The 21,424-nt window shown below is 44.9% G+C and overlaps 1 protein-coding gene across 3 annotated transcripts in view; it reads left to right on the top strand.

Moving 5' to 3' along the window:
* Nucleotides 1–21,424, top strand: part of Lcp1 (lymphocyte cytosolic protein 1) — a 98,571-nt gene that overhangs the window by 40,460 nt on the left and 36,687 nt on the right. For 2 of the 3 annotated variants that reach the window (XM_036199961.1, XM_036199962.1), the window contains exons 2-3: nucleotides 1,095–1,160; nucleotides 2,699–2,772. The exons of the other annotated variant lie outside the window; for it this stretch is intronic. The gene's annotated coding sequence lies outside the window, so the exon portion shown is untranslated. The remainder of the gene's footprint in view (nucleotides 1–1,094; nucleotides 1,161–2,698; nucleotides 2,773–21,424) is intronic. 3 annotated transcript variants of the gene reach the window in all.

The raw sequence follows: 21,424 nt of genomic DNA on the forward strand, positions 1-21,424 counted from the left end.
TAGTCCACAGCCTGGTATAAATATTTAAAAAGCGGTTGGCACTCTCACCCCACTTTCTCTGTGACAGGCAGTTTCCCCAGGTTCACTACACCTTAGTGCACTTAATCCTATCAACAGATGCACAAAACAGACACTGGTCTCATCCCATCTTCTAGATGAAGATCTGAGGGCCGAAGAAATTAAGTCATACAACCAGTTCATCAGTAAAGTTGACCTTTGACCCCAGTTACCTGATCCAGAACTTTTACTGGGCCACTCTCCTGTGCAGGTGATCTGGTCTTGGAGACTGAGGTCATGACTTTAGAGCAGGCCTGGGTGTCAGATGAATTCAGGGAGAGCAGGAGGCACAGAGGCAAGGCAAAGCAGAGGTGGGCTCAGTGGAAGAGAGGGCAGCAGAGACACAGAGCGGATGGGGCAGGGGGAGGGGAATTGGGGGGGAGATATATCTGGGCACAGAGCTGAAGGGAATACTATCTACAGAGAAACTAAAAGCAACAAAACCCAAAGTTACCCTCCTGTGTAACCACCACAAGCAATTTGAAATACTGGCAGGGAAAAAAAAAAAGGCTTGCCTGGGAAAGTCTGATCTGAGACAGCCTGGGCTACTGCTTCCCTTGGGTAGATTTTTATCAGGAGAGTTGCAGGTGGGGAGATTACAAGGGAGGGACTTGAATGGTGAAATCCAGGATGTGGCTGGGGGCAGTGACAGGTGGCTGAGGAGGATCAGAGCTGAGCCGATGCTGAGGGAGAGGGGCTGTGTCAGCTGGGTGGTGAGAAGCAAAGCCTGCTTGGTGGCTTTCATCTTCCTTGGTGTAGGCATAGTCGGGATCCAAGTCATTGCGACCAGAACCAGAATCTAGCTAAAACTCCGCACGTTTCATGTCAGCTCTCCTCAAATCTGTGCCTGCTTCACATCACGCTGCTTTTCCCCGCCCTACCTTGAGCATTGACTTACAATGTTTCTCTGCACCAGGCTTCTCCTCCCTGAGAGCGACGGTTTGTGTTTTCATCTGCCTCAGTCACCACTTCTGGCAGACACTCACACACTAGAGGAACCGAGGCATGAGTGTGTTTTTCCTCTTTTTCGTTTATAGATTTCCTCCCGTCTCCTGCGATCAGGCAAAAACACATACAGAATGTTCCTGTTTTCTGTCACCCAGGTAAGCAAAATGTGGATTGGTTCCTTTTCATGAGGCATGCAGCCTTTACTCCCTTCTGGAACCACAAGTATGTAGTCACAGACAGGCACATACACTGTCTGTACACACTCCCCTTAATAAGACCATCTGGGGAGCCCATCTGCAGGACCCTTAGTGAGGGCTGTTCCCAGGAGTGGCAGCCACCAGCATTTCACTGCTGTGTTGTGTGGTCTGTCGGTCCTGTATGGACAATGTCCGAGTGTTTCTTTGGAACAGTCTGCCACTTATTAATTGGGATCCTACTCACCACCTCACTTTTGCCTGGGCCATCAAAAGAGAGTTGTCAGTTCGAACTAGAACCATTTCTAGAATGTTCTTTAGGACCACATCTAGAGAAAATTGAGCCTTCTCCATGTCTTCCCATTCTTTAGCAGATCCTCTTGCCTAATAGGAGCCCTGCGGGGATTCTGAGTAGGTGCCTCACCAGGCTGATGCCAGAGATAAACTGTAAGACTTTATCTCGGCCTTGGAAGTTAAAACCAAGAACTTTTTAAGGAATTCAGAAAAGCCAAGGAAGTCTAAAGAGCAACCCAGTGTGTGGAATAATGCTATGCCTTGACAGCAGTCATGGCTCCTGGAAAACACAGATACCTGTAGAATGAGCAGGCATCTTCACCATCTGACCCGGGAGCCTAGCTGCAGCAGATGTCCCCAAGGCTAAATGACAGCATCTCTGTTACTGATGGAAACACACTGACTCCAGGAAATGTATAGATGATTGTTCTCAATATTCAGTCAGCGCAACTCAGATCTGGTCTGTATGAAGGAATGAAGCTAGCCTGTCAGTGATAGCTACCTGTATGATGCACTTGTGTTCTTTACAGGAAACGTCTAAATAATTGAACTCTCTAATTGGGTTAAAGAGATCCTTAGCACATGGGTGTTCTATAAATAAAAGAATGAGTAAATAAGATAGTAAGTAACCTTCCTCTACGGGCCCTATGCTTACAGAGATAGTTTTGTTTTCTTTGTACTAATAAGATCATCATTAAGAGAGTGGGAAGGGTGGGTTCTAAATAGGGTTGGGGAGTGAGGGAGGTTGGTTTTGGATGGGCAGGCTCTCCCATGGGAATCCCTTTCGGTTTGTCTCAGGTACATACCACCTTTTCCCTCCGATCTTTCATTAGAAATGAATAATTTGTTTACCCCTGCTGAAAGTAGGTAGGCTCCTGGGTTTTGCTTTTAGCAACTAGAGTCAGGCAAAAGAGTTCAGCCAGCAAGCTGACCTTCGCTCCCTATCTGTGATCAGAAGGGTTTAAGTAGCCCAGGGCCTGCTGAGAGACCCAGGGAACCAGCAAAATGCTCCTAGAGAAGAGGAAGTGGAAGGTGGCTTCTGGATTTCACTGTGACCTGTGGTCAGGTGATTTGGGGGAGGAGACACAGAAAAAAAAAAAGTTGAGTAAAATGTCCTTATAAAGACAAAATCTATTTCTTTCCTGGCTGGTGATTTGTCTCTGTGGTTACTTCCTGCCTTGTGACCACACACCCGGGCTTGACAGGGCTGCTCTACAGATCTGAAGGACTAGTGTTTCTGATCACACAGCAGTGCCACCAAGGACAGTTTCTCCACAAGGTACAGTCGCTTCTTGTCCCTTTGCTGGTTGCGGGTGTGTGGGACACAGTTGGGGTTCTGCTGCTGGGGACTGTGGATTTTGCCTTGAAGGGACTGAGCACCTGTCCTCCTGAGCCTCTATATGTGCCCTGTCCTCCCTCTAAGGACCCGGGACCTGCAGCCACCTAGGGTGGCCGGGGGTGGGGAGGGTGTTCTCTGGCTTGATTCTTGCCAACTTCTCTGCAGTTATCAGCCCCCCACTCCTACCCCCATCCCCCCAAAACTGAGTTATTCTTCCCCATCTTTAAAGCCAAACCATGTTTTGATGCCCACTGATTGCTCTATTTCAGGAAGGCTATTTACTCTGATTTGGTCAACTTGAAAATGTTTTCGGGAAAGTGCATATTGATCATTTAGACTTTGCTGCTCATTATACTAATGGGGGTGGTTTGATTTTTAGCTCCTGTGGTTGTTTTTCTGAAAAGAAAAAAAAAAAAGCTTCCTTACTCAGTGGATATGTTAACATCTTAGGTCCTATGTTTCCCAAATGTGGGGCTTGTTCTGTGAGTGATTTCTGGCAATGGGGTTTTTAATGCCTGTGTTTTCTAACTACATAGAATTAGAGGTCTCCTCCCCTTCATCCAGTCTCTAAAAATAAAAGCAATTTGTGTTGGTGGCTTGCGCCACTTTTGTAGAGAGGCCTGGATAGTTTGCAAAGGCTGAAGGCCCTGCTTATGAATGTTCTGGTAACTCCTGGAGAAAGGCCTCCTGTCTGCAAAGGAAATTCTCTTAAACTGGTGAAGCACAGAGCCTTGAAATGTTGAGGCATCTATCTATCAGCGTTGATTCGCTTCTGACTACTAGGCAAACCTAGGGTACATGATGCATGTAAGCTGTCCAGCACACATGCTGAAGGCCAGGCTTTCTGACTGTCAAAAACTACTCTTCAAAATGAGAACAGAGACAAAACTTTTCATTAGCAAAACACGTGATGGCTTGACAACCCACCTTGATGTCAAATGTACAAAGAATTTCTCACAATTGGTTTCTATTAGATTAACTTTTATAAAAGACCGTCTGTGTAGGCAAATTTAAATGGAATTCACCATTTTTCTTAAATATGAATTTCTGGAAGTTGCACTGACCGTGACTCTTCACTTGTAGTGCTTACCTGGCTAGATTTAAAGTAGGAAAAAAACAAACCAACCAACCACAGGCTCTCTGAAGGAAGGCTTAAGGCCCAGAAAATACTGGAAAAAAATGTACTTCAAATATTTTAATCAGAGATAGTAGTGAGAATTAAATAAATGAAGATATGAAAAAATGTCAATATTGTCCCTTACATTTGGGAAAGAGCAAAAATGAATAAGGCAGAGTTCATGGCAACCAAGTTTGTATTGCTGAAGCATCCACCTGCCAGGCTACCAATGCAGAGTTTCTTTCTCAAGCCAGAGCATGGAGGAGGGCTCTTCCAGGCGGGCCTCAGCCCTGACAAAGGTACCGTTTGAGGTGGTTTGCAGTGATGCTTCTGGAACCATTTCAGTAGCCATCTCTATCTGGTAGGACTGTTTCAAATTGTAGATCCTTCCTGTGTTATACCTTGCAACAGTCAGTAACGCTGGAAAGAGTTCCAGTGTTTTAACTTGATTGCTGCTTCTGCCTCAGAACCTTTTGGAGAAGGGTGGCCAGTGACTAACGTTTCATTCCTATTTGTGCGTTTAAATTCAGAACAGAAAGAGGACCTCTACAGCCTCTCAAAGCTGCAGGCGCTCAGTCTGGTATACTTTCGAACTGCCTAAGTACCGCTGAAGGTGTTGTATTGTATGGACTAGGGGATGATAACAAGGAAGGTGTCAGTATACATTCTGTGCAACCCCAATTTTTTTTAGAAAGTATTTCATCTGAGCTTGGTTGCGTTTCTGGATATGGCGTGTGTAGATCTGGGGAGCTGAGTGCTGCAAACCTGGTTACTTTCAAGTGTTCACTGTAGCCACATGATTTCTTGGAATCCTCTCAAGTGCCTTGAGCTATCAGGAGTGGGCTTAGGTGTAGAAGTTGCTGGCCCAAGGTCATAAGTGTCAGGGTGGGGCAGGAGGAGGCCTGGGTTTCAGGAGCTAGGCTGACTGTGGGGATAGGGGCCTACCTCCCTGGAGGCATGCTGGCCCATGGAGAAGCTTTCATCATTGAAGCAGATCAGAGAGCCTAACACAGTTGTGTGTGTGTGTGTGTGTATGTATGTGTGTGTGTGTGTGTGAGAGAGAGAGAGAGAGAGAGAGAGGCGGCGGCGGGGGGGGCGGGGGTGTTTGAGGGGGGGATTCAAAATAGAAAAAGAAAAAATATGTAAGACACTCCTTGGCAGACAGATTTCATGTAACGGCGGGATGATTCATTAACAGTTTTACTAAGAATTTTTGTACCCTCACGAATTTGCCTCAGCCCACTTCCTCAGCCTTATTTCAAGCCACTTCCTCCTATGTGAACCCTCCCCCTCCCCTCCCCCTAGTCTTGCCTACCCACCTTCTGGGTGTACTAGACCGCAAGCCACCAGGAAGTTCCAGGCTGTTTCACTCTTTTTCGCTCTGTTTCTTTAGTGCTCATCTCTGTAAGTCTTCCGGCCTTTTTCAAGGGTCACTTGAAAGAAACAGGTCTTCCCAGGCTTCCCTGTCTGCTGCTTCCTCCACTGCTGGGCCTGAAGATTGCCTAATGCTTTGCCTCAGGGTCAGGAGAGCATTGATTGTATCTTGTTTTTCTTTTTTCTTTTCTGTGTGGCCCCAGTTCCTGGCAGTAGAGCTGATGATGATCTTGATTGAAATGAATAGTTTGTCACATAGATGTTTTTTTTTTATTTTAATGAATTTGTTACATAACATGAAAATACCTAATTTCCCTTCCCAGTTTAGTGCTTGGTGAGTTCTGGTGGAGTCTGCTGTGAAGGAAGATGGGGCCGTCATTACTGCATCCCAACTCTGGTCTGCATCTTTCCAAAGCCCCATTCTTCATTTTAGCCTCACAGTCCCAAACGGACATTGACTTCGAGGAATTATGCAGTGACTTTACTTAGCCACAGCAGTCCATCTTTTTATTTTAAGTACAGTCACAGAAGTGCCACCAGCTACCCCCACATAATATATGCCCAAGAGAGGCCTTTGTTTATGTCAGTGAACACAAGAACAAAACTTAACTCAATCACTCTGTATTGTTCTTAGAAAATTCTCAAGTTACCTTTTCTTTTTTACCTAAAGAGTACAGGCCCCTCTGCACACACAGAGGAGACAGCAATCAAATCTCAAAATAAGGCTATAGAAGATAAAATGAAGAAACTTCCTGGCTTAGCTTGAGTTTGAGAAGAGCTAAACCTTTTAAGGTCGGATTATAAAGTCACCAGACTTTATAACTGATAACAGATGTTACAACAGAATGACATGGTTTAGATGAATAAGTTTCTCCCCAGGATTATTTTTTTGAGTGGGGCAGGGTTGGTTGGTTCCCAGTTCACAGATATTCAGTGAAGTGACATTAATCGGTCCGTGTACTGAACAATGCAAAAATAAAAGTTGAACTTGGAGCCCATCAAAGTATCTGTCTATCAGCTGACTAGGTGAACTTCAAGTGTCCCTGATTCGCTAAGATGACAAGGCATTTCTGACGTCAAAACTGGTGAGGTGGTAAGACGCTGCCTCCTGACTAGGTATCTGTCTCCTAGGGGAATCTTCCTCCAGCTGCTGAAGCGTGGTATTCCCAGGTGGTGTCTTCCTGTTGTTTTCCTCTGCTTCCTTCTGACTCAACTTCCTGTCTTCACCACTGACTCTTCCTGTTGTTTCGGTTTGCCAGTTTCCATCATTGCATCTGCCTTCCCATCAGTTACATAACAGCTCCATCTTGTAAGACATTGCAAGCACCAAAGGGAGGGGCGGCGAGGAGGGATCTCAATTACCACCTCAATTAATAACAGCTAATGCACCCTTGTCGCCTTCAACTGTGCGTTTCTCTAAGGGCTTTGACTGTAAGAAAGCATTAGTTACCACTGCAGCCCTGTGAGGGGAGTGCTGGCATCACCTCCATATTTGACAACAGGTTTGTGCATTTGCATGTATTTGGTTGAATTCTCTTTAATCGGAGGAGTGCTGTATCAATTCTTGGATTCCAGAGACAGTCCCAGGAACAAACAGCAAACTATCGTGCGAGCGAGCATGTGCTGAAGTGCTAACGTTGAGCTCAGATGGTTGTAAGTTTCCCCGAAGAAGTGCAGCTGTGGCGTGGTTGCTTTATTAGAGACTACGCTTGTCCCTATCACCACCACGTGCTCAGTCCCGTGCATGTGACTGTAGTTGGCGTTTACCCCGCACAGGCCATGCAACATGATCTTTTACCTTAAAGTCCCGGGAAAGTCTTAGAAGTTAGGAATAACTTCAGGCAAGTGGCATTCACATTTTCCTAGTGTGCTGACTGACAGTCGCATGTAAATTAATTTGTACACCCGAGTGCATATGCGGAGAATTACGCAGTAATTGCCGAATATAGGTGTTCTAAAGACTGGTTACCCATGGAAGATGGTTTTAACTGTTGAGCAGGAGAGCAGAAGTTGAAAGTGACCCACTTGGTGCGTTAAAATACGTTGTCCGCCGTTTCAGAGCTGGGGCTGTGCCAGTCCCACTTACGAGCTGTGCAAAGGCGGTGTCTCAAATATGGCCAGTGCCCCACCCCCCAGGAAGGAAAAGCTAAAATGTTAAATTGAGGAACCAGCAAAGTCATGGCTCTGTGGTTGCAGCGTTGATTCTTAGTTTAGTTGAGCACAAGTTACAGGGACCCACCTTACCCCCCACTCTCTCTTGATGAACATGTATGGAAATCAGAGGTTGGTGCCCCCACAGTGGAGAAACTGAGGTACCACTTTCAGCTACCAGGTTAGTTAGGCACAGGAATTGCAGTCACCAGGTTAGTTATGCACAGGAATTGCAGTCACCAGGCTAGTTAGGCACAGGAATTGCAGTCACCAGGTTATTTAGGCACAGGTATTGCAGTCCCCCAGATGACTTGTTTTCAGTTTTTCCTCTGCTTACACTTTTCAGAGGGAAGTGGCCTAATGAAATAACTACCTGGTATTTAATAACCTGCATTTTGCTTCCTTATTCCAGCAGTCACATTAGAATCTATCCAGGGTGTGTCTCCGAATCAGTGAGGTGAGGAGCCACCTGAAAATATTTGCTGATAGCTGTGTATTGCCCTAGGTACCATTGCTCAGGCAGAATTTCCAACAGTGTGAGTCACTGTCCTGTTCACTACAAGCGAACTCTCTAAAGTTGGGTCCTTTAGCTCCTTGGCAGCCTGAGCTCACAGTAGCTGAGCTGCCTGAAGGAAACATCTGAGATCCAAATGCTCTGAGAGTCAAAACTTTTTGGCTGCTGATATAATTCTCAGGAAGTTTCGGATTCTGGAATAGTTCAGATTTCAGGTGTTTGGCTGGGCGCTGTGAAAATATCCCTAGGTCTGCAAAACTCTGGAGTCTGCAACACTCCCAGTCCCAGGTGGTTTGGATATGGGATGTGCTGTCTGTATTTCTGTTCTTTCAAAACTGTGACTAAGTGACTGAGAAGGGCAACTTAAGGGCGGAGAGGTCTGTTTTGACTCATCCTCTAGGGGTTACTGTAGTGGGTAGCCAGCCATTCCAGCCTTGGCCTGGAAGTTCCAACCCCATTGAGGCTTCGGTAACCATCACACCTACAAGGCGGGGCTGAGAGAGGATGCTGAAGACCCAGGATCAAAGGAGAGGGAGCTCTTGGTGCCCGGACCCTGGACACTGGAGGTAGACTGAGCAGAGTTCTCCAGAGAACACTGCCAGGATGTGCCATACCTTTGCCAGACCCTACAACTTACCTATACCTTCATTTGTAAGTTACCCCACTCAAATCCTAACAATTACGTTTGCCCAAGGGAGGACAAGGGTGATATGAATTCCTTATGGAGAAACTGAGGTAACAGGTACCAACAGAACGTAAGGGTGAAAATGTCTGTAGTTTTTCATTGATGAGTACCCTTCTTCATCCTCAAACTGAATTGAGCTGTCCATGCCATTTCTAATGGCTGGTAAATATTTTTTTAAATTTCCTCTTTGGAATGATGGAGGGTGGTAAGCACCATGGAAACTTTTTGGATGTCCCCCTGCCTCACTGTCTTTTATGTGGAGCCATTTCATCAAAACATCACTAGTAGTTTCTTTCCACTGGCCACTGAGAATGACAGGTGGGACGTCGTGGCTCTCTGCTGATGATCAAGTGCCTTTGACCGTGCTTTCAGGGCCTTGATTCTCCCTCCAAGTTTGTACAGATGTCTGTGTTTTAGAAACTTGTAAACATTTCACTGATTTTCAAAGCAGAGCTTGTAGTCTCTGCTCATGGAAAAGACAGGTAGCGCGTGTACAGTGTGTAGAAAGTGAGTAAATGGACACAGATTTGGATTCCTATTCTGGCTTTGACCACATCAGACACTCAGCAATCTCTGAGGCCAATTTCTTATCTGTAGATGGAAGCAGCTACTGTCTGTTTCCATGTCCTTGGATCCATTATGCTCCACCATTTTTCTGTATTGCATCTGTGGGTATAGCTGCGTTGATCACCGCTACAGTTGATAGGCAATTCAAGTTTCTAAGCATTTGAAATACAGTTGCTATTTTATTTCCTCAAATAGCTATGTATAGTTGGTATTATTGTCTCCTTATTTTGTAGGGCTTAGGGAGTGTTTCATAAGTGATTTATGCACAGGTCATAACAGTAGCTGATAGAGTCCAGATTCACAGTTACCTCTTCTATTTTAAGTGCATAATTTCTTAAAAGTGCAAACTATGTTTATTTAAACTACATTGTTGAGGAATGGAGAGATGGATCAGAGGTTAAGAGTACCTGCTGCTCTTGCAAAGGACCTAGTTCCAGTTCCCAGCACCCACAAGACAGCTCAAAACACTTTGTAACTCCAGTTCCAGGAAATCTGATGACCTCCTTTGGCCTCCTCCGGTACCAAGCATCACATGGTATATACACATACATGCAGACATAAATACTGATACACATTAAATAAAAATAAATCAATCTTAAATAAACTACAGTGTAGTCAGGCATAGTGGTGCATGCCTATCATCCCAACACTCGGAGCCTGCCTAAGGTTGGAGAATCAGGAGTCTGCCCTAGTCTACATATCGAAACTCTGTGTCCTCTACCATGACTAATAATAATAATAATAATAATAATAATAATAATAATAATAAGCCTTCAGTGTTCCTGTCTGGAATTGAGATTGAATGATTGTTCCTCATGCCACATTTTCTATCAGTTAGAGATCCCAGCTGTGTGTTGGGTCTTCTGGTTTAGCAAGCAAATATGTGCTGGAGGGTTTATGACATAAAGTCTAACAGTTTTGAAAGTATTAGACACATTGTGTAGCCACTGAAATTTCCCTCTTGTGGCACTTAAAATTTTGATGAAAGTAATGTCCCATCATAAATTGGTATTAGTAATTATTTGCCAACCACCTGTGACCTCTCTCTCTCTCTCTCTCTCTCTCTCTCTCTCTCTATATATATATATATATATATATATATATATATATGTGTGTGTGTGTGTGTGTGTGTGTGTGTGTGTGTGTGTGTGTGTGTGTAATGGACCTTGTCATCAGAAAATCTACAGGAACAGCTCCATTGAGCCCATTGAGAATGAGGTCACACTATTAAGAATAAATCGAAGTTTCTGTTGCTATTGCTAATCTACAAATTCGGTCCCTGGTTTTCGGCTCAAACTAGAATATAGAAAGCACCTGGAGAGTTAGGGGGCAACCAAGCAGGGGAGCTGGAGTGCAGGCCAATAGAACTTGTCCTAACACTTGGTGTTCCCAAGGGGAGGACCGTCAAGGGCCTTTAACTCAGGCGCCCAAAGTGCTCTCACTTCTCATGGGTTATGGTGGATGTGGTTGGGCTTTTCTTAACATTACTGTGTATTTTCCAAGTCTGGCCACACTTCCTCAATGGGTAAAAGGTACTTTCCACTGTCGGTATCACAGGCAAGTCAGGGCTCAGACACCCTTGAAATAAGGTTTGTTACTATCAGTGCTGACAGCTGCTGGTACCACCGGCCGGGTCTGTACCATCAGTGGGACTCCTAAGACTGTGAGCTGGGAACTCACATAGAGCCCAAACAAGGCACATACAGCTCTTTTGGAGATAGACCATGGTGTAAAACCTAGATTTACACCCACACAGCGCACACAGCGTATACACAATCAAGTGTGACTTCCGGGTGTTAACTGTAATACTTTTTACACGTAGACTAGAAAGTAACTCCATTCCCTAAGATAAGTTTGTAAACGTTCTGATCTTTGCATTTTCTTCTAACGTCTACCCTTTCCTCCCACTCCTGCCTTGTTTCTTTTACTGTGTATCTCAAGACTTGGGTTTTTTTTCCCCCAAAATCATTAGGTTGTCAAATTCTTATTGATGGTTTTCCCCACAACTTGGTGGGACCAAACTAAGATTTGGGCCAGTCTACTTCTCTCTATCAGCCTAGCAACTGACTCACTTCTCTGCTCTTGAGGGCCCCATTTTCCCAGTTCTGGTTCCTTCTTTTTCCTGCAGTGTTTTCTCAGAAACCATGTTCTGAGGAGGAAGCGAGCACACATAAACCAAGGAAATCATTCTAGGGGGAAGAAGCATCCTGTTACCTGCACTGAGTGGGTGGAATTAGTGAGCATTGCCAGATAGCCCGGGTCACTGGCATTTCCCTCCTAGAAAGAAGAGACTCCCACTCCCATGCCTCCTTTTTGCAGGGTTCAGCATCCCTGTCCCTAACTTCAGCCATGCTGAGCCAGCAGCAGCAATCTCTGCATGTTTTTGCTTGCCTTTCATTTTGCAGGGTTGTTTCCATCTTACAGGAAACACCCCGTAGTGAGTCCCTAAGACTTAGTTCCACATCGCCTTCCCTGGAAAGCCTTCCCTTTCTTTCCTTACCCCATCTCTCTTTCCCATCCCTGCCCCTCCTGTCTCCTCCTTCTCATTTCCCTCTTACCATCTTGTCTTCTCCCATCCCCTTCCTCTACCTGGCCGGTCCCCTCTTCCCCTATTCCCAGGCAGAATCCCAGGTTTCCTTCTCTGTGATCTCACAGCACTGCAATGACATCATCTTTAAACTACTCAGGACAGTGTAGTTTTTCACACATGGTGACTCTCCTTCACTTGACTGTGTGTCCCTGAAGGCAGCTTTTATTTTTAGTACCCAAGACAAGACTCTGCTTCATAAAACAATAGTGAGGATAACCCATGTTTGCAGGTCTCCCAAATACCGGAACCTTTCTCCACAGGAGCCATGGGGACACAGGCAGGAAGGACCAACCCTGGTGGTAGCCTTGCTCACTCATCCTAACACTCCCTTTAAGATGTAGAGGAACTTGAGAGAAGAGACATTTAGAGAGGTCTAGCCCTGAGTTTGTATGAGTACAATCTAACACAACACTTTTGGAGTTTCCTTTTGGGTCACCCTGAGGAAGGGCAGAGAACAGAAGTAGAAATCCAGTAGCCAGGGCCCTTGGAAAGGAAAGAGCCTTCCCCAGTTCGCAGCTACATGACCTTAAGCTGGTCACTTAACTTCAATAATGCTCAGTGGTGAGATCTGAGAATCATGATGCATGTAAAGCATTCAGCAATCGTGAGCTGCTATGTTATTTCCAGGTCTTCCATGTCATTTAGCTGCAGTTTTCTGACTCTAAATGACGAGGCCTCTCTAGAGGCTCTGGGTTAAAGAGTGCAGAAGAGAGGGGAAAGGCTGACTGACCATGGAGAACTCTCCTACTCTTCTGTAGACTCTAAACGTTCATTTCGTGCCACTGTGGCCACACGCCTGAGGCTGGGCAGAGGATAAAAGCAGAGAGATTTATTTCTTTGTTTGAGAGGCTGGGGAGTCCACAGTTGAAGGGCTACATCTAGTTAGTTCCTCTTTGTCATCCCATGGTAGCAGGCAGAAGGCGAGAAAGCACAGGCAAGGAAGGGTGAGAGTGGGTCAACTCTCTTCTACCAGAAAGGAACACCTGCCATATTGACAGTAAATGGCCAATGAGGACTCTGTGCCAAACACTGTCATTCGCCCCCTCTCTAACACCGCTACAATCCAGTTCGGTCTTTAACACATGACGTTGGAGGAGGATACATTCGAATTGTAGTACTAGGTGTCTTCCTCTAGGACTGTCTTTATTTCTCTCCAGGGGTGGAACAAATTCTTCCTGTGACTCTAAGAGGCCCTCCTGGATGCTATATTGGGTGGTGTATGTCTTCCTTACTAAACAAGCTACATCCCATTTTTGTATTCTCTGCATCTAACCCAGGCCCTTGGGTGAGGCAGATATTTGGTGGATGTCAGTTGAAGGGATAACTGATTGATGAGTTTGCTTAGTGGGACACATTTAGAATTGCCAGAGAATATAAAACCAGAGTTTTATAGCCCAGTTGATGATGTGCAAATTACATTCAAGTAAACACTCCACTACATTCTGATTCTGTGATTTTTTTCTTTACATAAACTGTCTTGGCTACTTTTAGAGTTAAAGAAACATTGCAGAGATATTATGAAGACTCCCCTTGCGCCCATCACTTAGTTTACATGACTCTAAATAGATGGGCTTTTTAAAAAATATTTTGTTTATATATACTGTTTTATGCACACACACACACACACACACACATATGCACTATTGTTTTCTGGATGCTTTTTTGTTTGTTTGTTTTCTAAATGCTTTCCTCAAAATTGATTTTTAATTGACACATGAAATAATATGTATTTCTCATGTGCAATATAGTCTTTGAAATATATATGCACTATATAGAAATTGTTAAATGAGTGTGTTACCTCATAGTTACTTTTAATGCAGTCAACCCTTTCTGTCCACTTCTTAGCATTTCCTAGAATGAGGCACACTGTCATCAACTATAGTCACCATGTTACCCACCACCACCCTGAGCTTATTCATCCATGCAATCGTAACAGTATATTTGTTGGACCCACCACCAACCAGCCACTTAAGCCTCTGGTGGCCACTGTTTTACGCTCAACTTTTAAAAAATATTCTACTTATTAGTGAGATAAGGTAGTATTTGCTTTTCTCTGGCTGTCTTCAGAGTCATCTATATTCTTGCACTGACAGATGTTTTCTTCCTATTTTTTTTTAAAGAGAGTAAATTTCACTGTGTCTATACTACTTATCACATTTGTACAACATTGTCTTTATCCAGTTATCAATTAATAGACATTTAGATTGTTTCCATTTCTTTTCCATTTTTTTTTTCTTTGAGACAACACCTCACTATGTTGCCCAGGCTGGCCTTCAACTTACCATCCTCCTGCCTCAGCCTCCCAGGTACTAAACTTACAGTGTATGGCACCATATCTGGCATTTCTTGGCCATCAAGAACAGTGCTGCCGTAACACGGGGGATGCCTATCTCTTAACCTAATATTTGGGTTTTGTTTGTTTGTTTTGTTTTTGTTTCTTTCCTTTGGCTAAATACCCAATAGTGGGGTAGCTAGACCACATAACAGTTCAGTTTTTAACCACTTCAGGAAGATCTCCCTGCTCTTTATAATGGCTGTCCTACAAATTGGGTATCCCCACGTTCACTGGTTAAGGATGTTGGTACAAACTCAGCAGAAAACTCGCCAAGCCAATTAATTTAAAGGTTGGAAAATAAACTCCTAAACCAAAATCAAAAAACAATAAGACATCTCCAGGGTGGGAGATTTATGAATTGAACCGCCCCCGTAGTTCCCTCTGAGATTAGCCCAAGAAAGGAGCAACTGTAATCGTATCAGAAAAGATTTAGGTTACAAGGCATGGCTATGAGACACCGGAGAGGTGATAGAATTTCCTTATTTGGGTCTTTTTAAAGAAAATACTAGATGGCTCTCTTTCTGGGACAGTCTGTGCACTGTCTTGCCTAGAAGCTAGGAATGAACTGGATCAGCTTGTCTTTAACTGCATGTGATGCCATCCCAGAAAATAGGTCCCACAGGCCACTTTGACAGCTCTCCTGCTCTCAACTGCTCCACTGGGCAGCTGAGCAGGGGCATCTGCCTGTGGTCCATGAGGAGATACATCTGGGACGATTCTGTGTGCTGATGAGGTAAGAGCAGGGACAGTGACTGGCCCCTAAGAGCCAGGTCCCCTCCCCCACGCGCTCACATCTTAAGAGACACCTCTGGGGCACAGCCTGCTCCAGAGGGCACCCATACCAGTTGCTTTCACACCAGCTTTGTTATTCTCTGCAAGCTTGCCTCTGATCTGCATGTTCCCTGGTCAGCCACTGAGTGGGATCTTGAAACTTTTCACATAGAAGGGACTACCTTTCTCAATTTATGGATGAAGAACCCGAGGCCAGAGAACAAGCTGGAGGTTGATGTTACACAGGAGGAAGGCAGGGTCTCGTCATGAGAGCCTGGACAGAACTTTCCCTCAGTCCCTGGCCATTACTTTGATGAACTTACTCATTTAGTGAATTGTACGAGCTGGTTTGGGTATTTGATATTTTTATTTATTTGTATCTGTATTTCTGTATTTTGAGAAAGGGTAGTCCAGGTTGGCCTAACTCACCCTGTAACAAAGGCTGGCTTCAAATTCACGGAGATCTTCCTTGTTTCAGTGTCCTGAGTGCTAGGCTCATCTGTCCATGTCCTGGCGTGCTATTTTAATTTGAGATAGGCATCTGTGTTTATTACTCTTAGCTAGTCTTTTTTTTTTTCATTCTCAGTGATATATGCTTAACCTTTTCACTCATTTGCTCATGAGCTCCAGGAAAACCTCATTGTGTTAACCATGTTGCATTACATTTACCACCATCTATGTGTTACATTCAAAACTTGACATTTAACTTGGGGCTTCATCAAACCCTAGTTTTGGGTCCTCCATTCCTGTACTTCTTCCTGCATCTCCCAGCAACAAGAGCAGAGCTTTGTACAGGAAGGAACATCTCAGTAGGGTGAATGGTGTTTGGTATTCAGTGTATTGATAGCAGTATACTGATAGATATCAATTCTTTGAACGAATGTATTTGGCATGCCCTGAGTTTTCAATGGGGAGAAGTGTGGTTCTGAAAAGTCCTTGTGCTAGACTGCAAGATGAAAAGTAGGGTGGGTTTCCAAGAGGCTAGTGCCTTCCCTAGGCTCCCATGCATCTTGCCTAGCAAGGTGGTGCCCAGACACTAAAGTGTCCTCAAACTCCAGCCCGGCGTATCCCCGTTGCCTCCAAAGCTTGGTTTGGGGACATTGGTAGAGAGCAGAGGTTTTGGTGATGTACTGGGAAGGATGGGTGAGGCAATATGGTCTCTTGAGTTAGGGCTGGGACTTGTGTGCCTGGTTCTGTCCAGATGGCATCAGAAGCCCCTAAGGCCAGCCTATGGAGGCTTTTAGAGCCCACCACGGGGAGCAGGTGAGAGTGCCGTGATCTGCTTCCCAGTAGTGTTTACACAGGCCTCTGTCTTCTTCCCTGAGGCCTGTAGGTTATAGGCTGCAGAGAAAGGATTCTGTGCCCTGGAGCAGCCTGCAGGGAACTGGTGCTTTTGCAGAAAGAAAGAAGAAAAAGAAAGTCACATTTGAGGTTTAACTTGATAGAAGGCTTTGTTAAAAGTCCCTCTAAGTGCCCATTTATATTTGGGGCCATTTGTAATTGAATTCTTTGTGTATGGGGGTGGGGGTAGGGAGACTGTGTTTGGGTGTTTTGCCTGCATGGATGTCTGTGCACAAATTGTGTGCATGGTGCCTGTGGAAGTCAGAAGAGGGAGTTGCAGTTCCTAGAACTGGGGTCACAGACAGTGGTGGGTGCTGGAACTTAAAGCCAGGTGCTCTGCAAGACCAGCCAGTGCTCTTAACCACCGAGACATTTCTCCAACACTTACAATTGAGTTGTTTAAAAAAAAGGGGAAAAAAAAAAGTAGTCATTTTAAAACTGTATTTTCAGTGGCATCCTTTAGATGAAAGGTAGGCATACAGAATTGGAATCCAAGGACATAGAGTAGGTTGCTGTATCTTCTTCGTTGGCTGTCCCAAAAATGTCCCTGTGAAACAGAAAGAGCAGGCAAAAGCAACCTTTTTTTTTTTTTCCCCAGTTTGAAACTACAGAGTGTTTTCTTTTTGCCACAGGATCTTGTGACATTTTGCTTCATTCCGTAGTCATCTTAAGCTGACACTGAATCCGGTACTGTCCGTGTTGCTCAGATGGCGTGTTTCCGATTATTCACGGTTCACAGGGGTGTCTGGATGTTTTGTAGTTTTCCCTGCGGATGTCCTGAGGTTGCTGAGATGCAGCTGGGACTAAGCGTCAGGCGTCTCCAGTTTTCCTGTAACTACAGAGTCAAGTTGCAGGAAAAGTGGGACGCGGTCAGAAGAGTTCCTTGGTCAAGTGATACTGGGTGACAGATGCCCTCCGCCTCTCTAGCAGGTTGATAACTGGTCGTCGCTGTCCCTAACCTCAACACTGATGAACCCAGAGTGGGTGTGAGTATCAGGACAGGCCACTCGCTCCTCTTCTGCTGTTTCCATGATCACCTCTGAAACTGAGAGATTTCTGCTCCCAAGTGCATACTCACGTAGAGGAACTGTTTTCTTCCATAAATCCCTCAGCGCTGTGTTCTGTGGTAAACTCCCACAGATGGCTTCTACATTCAGACGTCAGGAAACCTGAGTCAAGTCCTTTGGTAACAACTCATTCTCAGAATCCCTGGCCATGACCCACCTGGGGAACACAGTGCATCTGCAAGCAGAGACACAAACCAGGCCGTCTTTAAAGAAGGAGCAGACCCTGTCGCTTTTGCGGCTTGGGAGTTACTTGAGCTAAAGGATAGTCTTAAACATTAAAAAACAAGAAAGAAAGAAAATGAAAAGCTAGTCGTCTTTTTAGCCAAATGTCTTGGGATTCTGCAGCGATTGATCTAAAGAGCTGAAACGCTCACAGGAAGACGAACAGCAGGACGTGACCCAGATAAATGATTTGAGATTTGTCGTCTTAGATCTGATTTGGGTAGTGATTCATAAATGAAGTTCCTGAACTGACTGCTGATTAAAATGGTTCCTGGCAGGACACCATCAGATGATGCAGTCATCAGAAAGGGACACGTGGGCTGCTGAGATGCCTCAGCAGGTAAAGGTGCTGTAGGCTCAGTCTCCCTATCTGGGTTTGATCCCCGGGTCCCACATGGCAGAAAGAGAGTAACCACTCCTTCAGGGTGTCCTTTGACCTCTGCATGTTCGATGTGGCACACCTACACCCACACACATACACCTCCACCACCACACTAAATAAAATGCAGTTAAATGTTTTACCAAAAGGGAGGGCAGTGGTGTGGGGGGGGGGCTGGGGATTCAGCTCAGTGGTAGAGCGCATGATTGACATATATAAACCAAACCCTAGCACCAAAAAGAAATTAATCATTTAGGCCGTACTCAGTGCAGGGTCTGTAAGGCTGAGTTGAAAGTACTCATTCATGGCCCGGAAGACACATTATTTCTTCAGTCGCCCTTTTGGGCTCCAGATGCCATAGCATGCATGACCCATTACTGCTGCCTCTATGGTGCGAGTTTGCAAAGTGACAACTCCCCTAGGGGCCTGCCTAATAGGTGATAAGACATCCCACCCCTTCAAACGTGCATGAATAAAAATGGGCACAGTCCCCTCAGGCAAACACACAAGCTATGTAAAACATCTAAACTTCGAGGCTACTGCCCACGATGACCTTCTTAGATGTGGCTGGTCTGCAGGTTCTTACATTAATCATGTCCCGTCCCACTGTTCGGAAGCACTGTCTTTTGTACACCCCATCAGTTCACTTAGTTGAAGGGCCTCCTCTCAGTCAAGGACTTTGCTTATCCTTTTAGAGGTAGCTTCACCCTCTCTCCTCTTCTCTGCATTGGGAGCACCAGGCAGGCATGGCCTTTGAGCATCTGCACAGACAAAGCATTTCCCGTGGTTACATGTCAGTTTCCTCATGTATACATCAGGACACTGTAATCACCCTCTGATGCTCCCCTGTCTCTAATAGTGGGGTTGTGCTCTTAGGTCCTGAAGCTCAGTGTGAAGGGAAAAGAGACAAGGCAATCTGTTCAAGTCTAGGCCCCACAACAGCCTGCAGTGGTCACAGCAGCTTCAGCTGTCAACACTGACCTCCCCTCAATCCACTTTGTACACTGCATAAAGCCATGGAGTCACTGAGAAGTGAGCATTTTTAACATGAAGTTGTTCTCGCATCTCCAAGTTTATCCTCTCACTTATAAGCCTCCCACGAGAATATTATTAGGTGTTACAGTAGGTGTTGGTTCCTGACCAACATGCTGTGTTTTAAGATAACCAATATTTCCTTTTAAGGTCTTAGTTTGGATGAGCCATGCAATCTGGGGAGACATGCGTTATTTATGCTGAAATATTTTTACTCTGCTATACCATGATCTCTAGAAGTTCTTTTAGATTTTCTTTTTTAACCCAATGCTATGATTCTTCTGTTGCTTCTATGGCTCTGTTCTTTAAAAATTATTTGTATTTTTATTTTTGCATATGTGTGTTCCTGTGTGAGTTGGTGTGCACCACATTTGTACAGGTGAGGCCAGAGGACATTGGGTGTCCTGGAGTTGGAGTTACAGGTATTGGTGAACTACCTGATGTGGGTGCTGGGAACTGAATCCAGGTCCTCTGCAAGAGTAGTGCATGCTCTTAACTGCTAGGCTAGCTCTCCATTCCCCTTGGCTCTGTTTTGGCACAATGCAATCACATTCCTATTTTTATGTAAAATATCTCAGGAGTCTCTTACAGTGTTCAATAGACACTCTTCTGCACAAACGTAGTGCGAGGTTTGGATTCCACGATCTGTTTACCTGCCACATGCTTAGTGTTTGTGCCATGCTTTTCGGTAACTAACTGGTCATGCTTCACTTGAAATAAAGAGCAGGGCCTGGCTCATAGCAGGCATCTGTAAAATATGTGCCAAATGTAAGAACCTATCTCATCCCATGAACACGATGAACACCCATGAACCAAGTATAAGGTGTCTAACAAGTGTGGCCTGCCAGCTGTGTAGAGCCAGACCAGCTGTGACATCCAGGAATTGGTACAGTGTGATGGGGAGACCCTGCTATGAATGTGTGTGTGTGTGTGTGTGTGTGTGTGTGTGTGTGTGTGTGTGTATGTGTGTGGTGTGTGTGTGTGTATGTGTGTGTGTGTTGTGTGTGTATGTGTGGTGTGTGTGTGTGTGTGTGTGTGTGTGTGTGTGTGTGTGTGGTATTGGTAAAAAGGAGAGTCAAGCCAACTCAGTCATAATCATTTAGTAAAGTCACAACAACTGTCCTGTAACAGGAGCCTTGAATGTGTAACACAAAGAAGTGCCAGCTTCCTCTTCTGCGATTCCCAGAGAGGCGCACAAGGTTGAAGTTCAAATCTCCTGCTAGCTAGCTATTTGAGATACTTAATGAGTGATTGCTGAGCAATGAGCGAGTGGAGAGAATGAGTGTCTACCAGGAATGTGAGGGTGTGGAGCCTAGGTAGACAGCAGGAGGAGGGGAGCGGATTGAAGGCTGGACTGTTGCTGAGATTAGCTTGTGTACTCTACAAAATGGAAATTCTCGTGCTGGTGACACTGGAGTCATCAAGGGACAATCAAATATGGTATTTACTGCACCCCACAAATGCCCTCTTCTTAATGGCTGGTGAGGATTTTTGCTATGAGCCCGCAGTTGTTTTAGGGTTAGCTTGTAGAGAACTGGTTTGATTTTCAGCCAATTGTAGCAAACAAGACAGGGTTTAGGCATCCATTGACTGCTGACGTTCCTCACTGCGTCCTCTTGCTGCATCTCGGTTTACTCTCCCTGGACTTGGAGATACTTGGTTCAAGTGAGTTTTGGAAAAAGTGGTTGTAAGAGGAGGGATGGAGATGGAGAGGGGATGGAGGGAAGGTGGCCTCAGGTCACTGGGATAGTCCCACAGATGCCTAAGGTGACAAGGAGATAAGAACACAGGGCAGGGGACACTCTAATCTCAGACAACACTCTTGGGGCTGTTAGTTTTATTTGTTTACTTTTGTGGTCTTGGGTGCTTGTTTATTTTCTTTTACATGTAAGAATTTTGTTAACAAAAGATTACCTAGGGTAACAAAAGCTTGAAGCCACTGCATGTCACTGCATGTCATTGTGTGGTTGGGAAATTCCACTCATATTGGTAGATAATGGATGCAGATCTTTCAAAGCTGAGTGTGGTGTAGTTTGACCTGTAGGTTTTAGTGTTAAAACATTGGCTTTTTTGTGTCAGTTATCATTGAGAACAAATACAGCGCCACAGAACTATGTGAAAATTAAAAAATAAAAAAAGTCGGTTTATAGTATCCTTCCCACAAATTTAAGACATTTTAAGATAGGTGATTTTGTTACAATGGCCAAAATGAAATTGTAGTTAGAAACATCTCATCTGCCGACTTCTCGCACCATTTACAACCTCGCCAACAAGAAACCCATCTGGCTGGCTTCCATGATGTATGTTAACATGTGTGGATTAGCAAGGGGCTTGGGAAAGACATCCGTTTTCTGTTTCGTTCTCTTTCTGCCCACTAGAGGGCAGCAGTGATGCACAGGGATAGCCAGTTGCTCAACAAGCTTTTCTGAGAAAACAGGTAAAATGTG

Source organism: Onychomys torridus, chromosome 9 (assembly GCF_903995425.1).
Source record: "Onychomys torridus chromosome 9, mOncTor1.1, whole genome shotgun sequence".
NCBI lineage: Eukaryota > Metazoa > Chordata > Mammalia > Rodentia > Cricetidae > Onychomys > Onychomys torridus.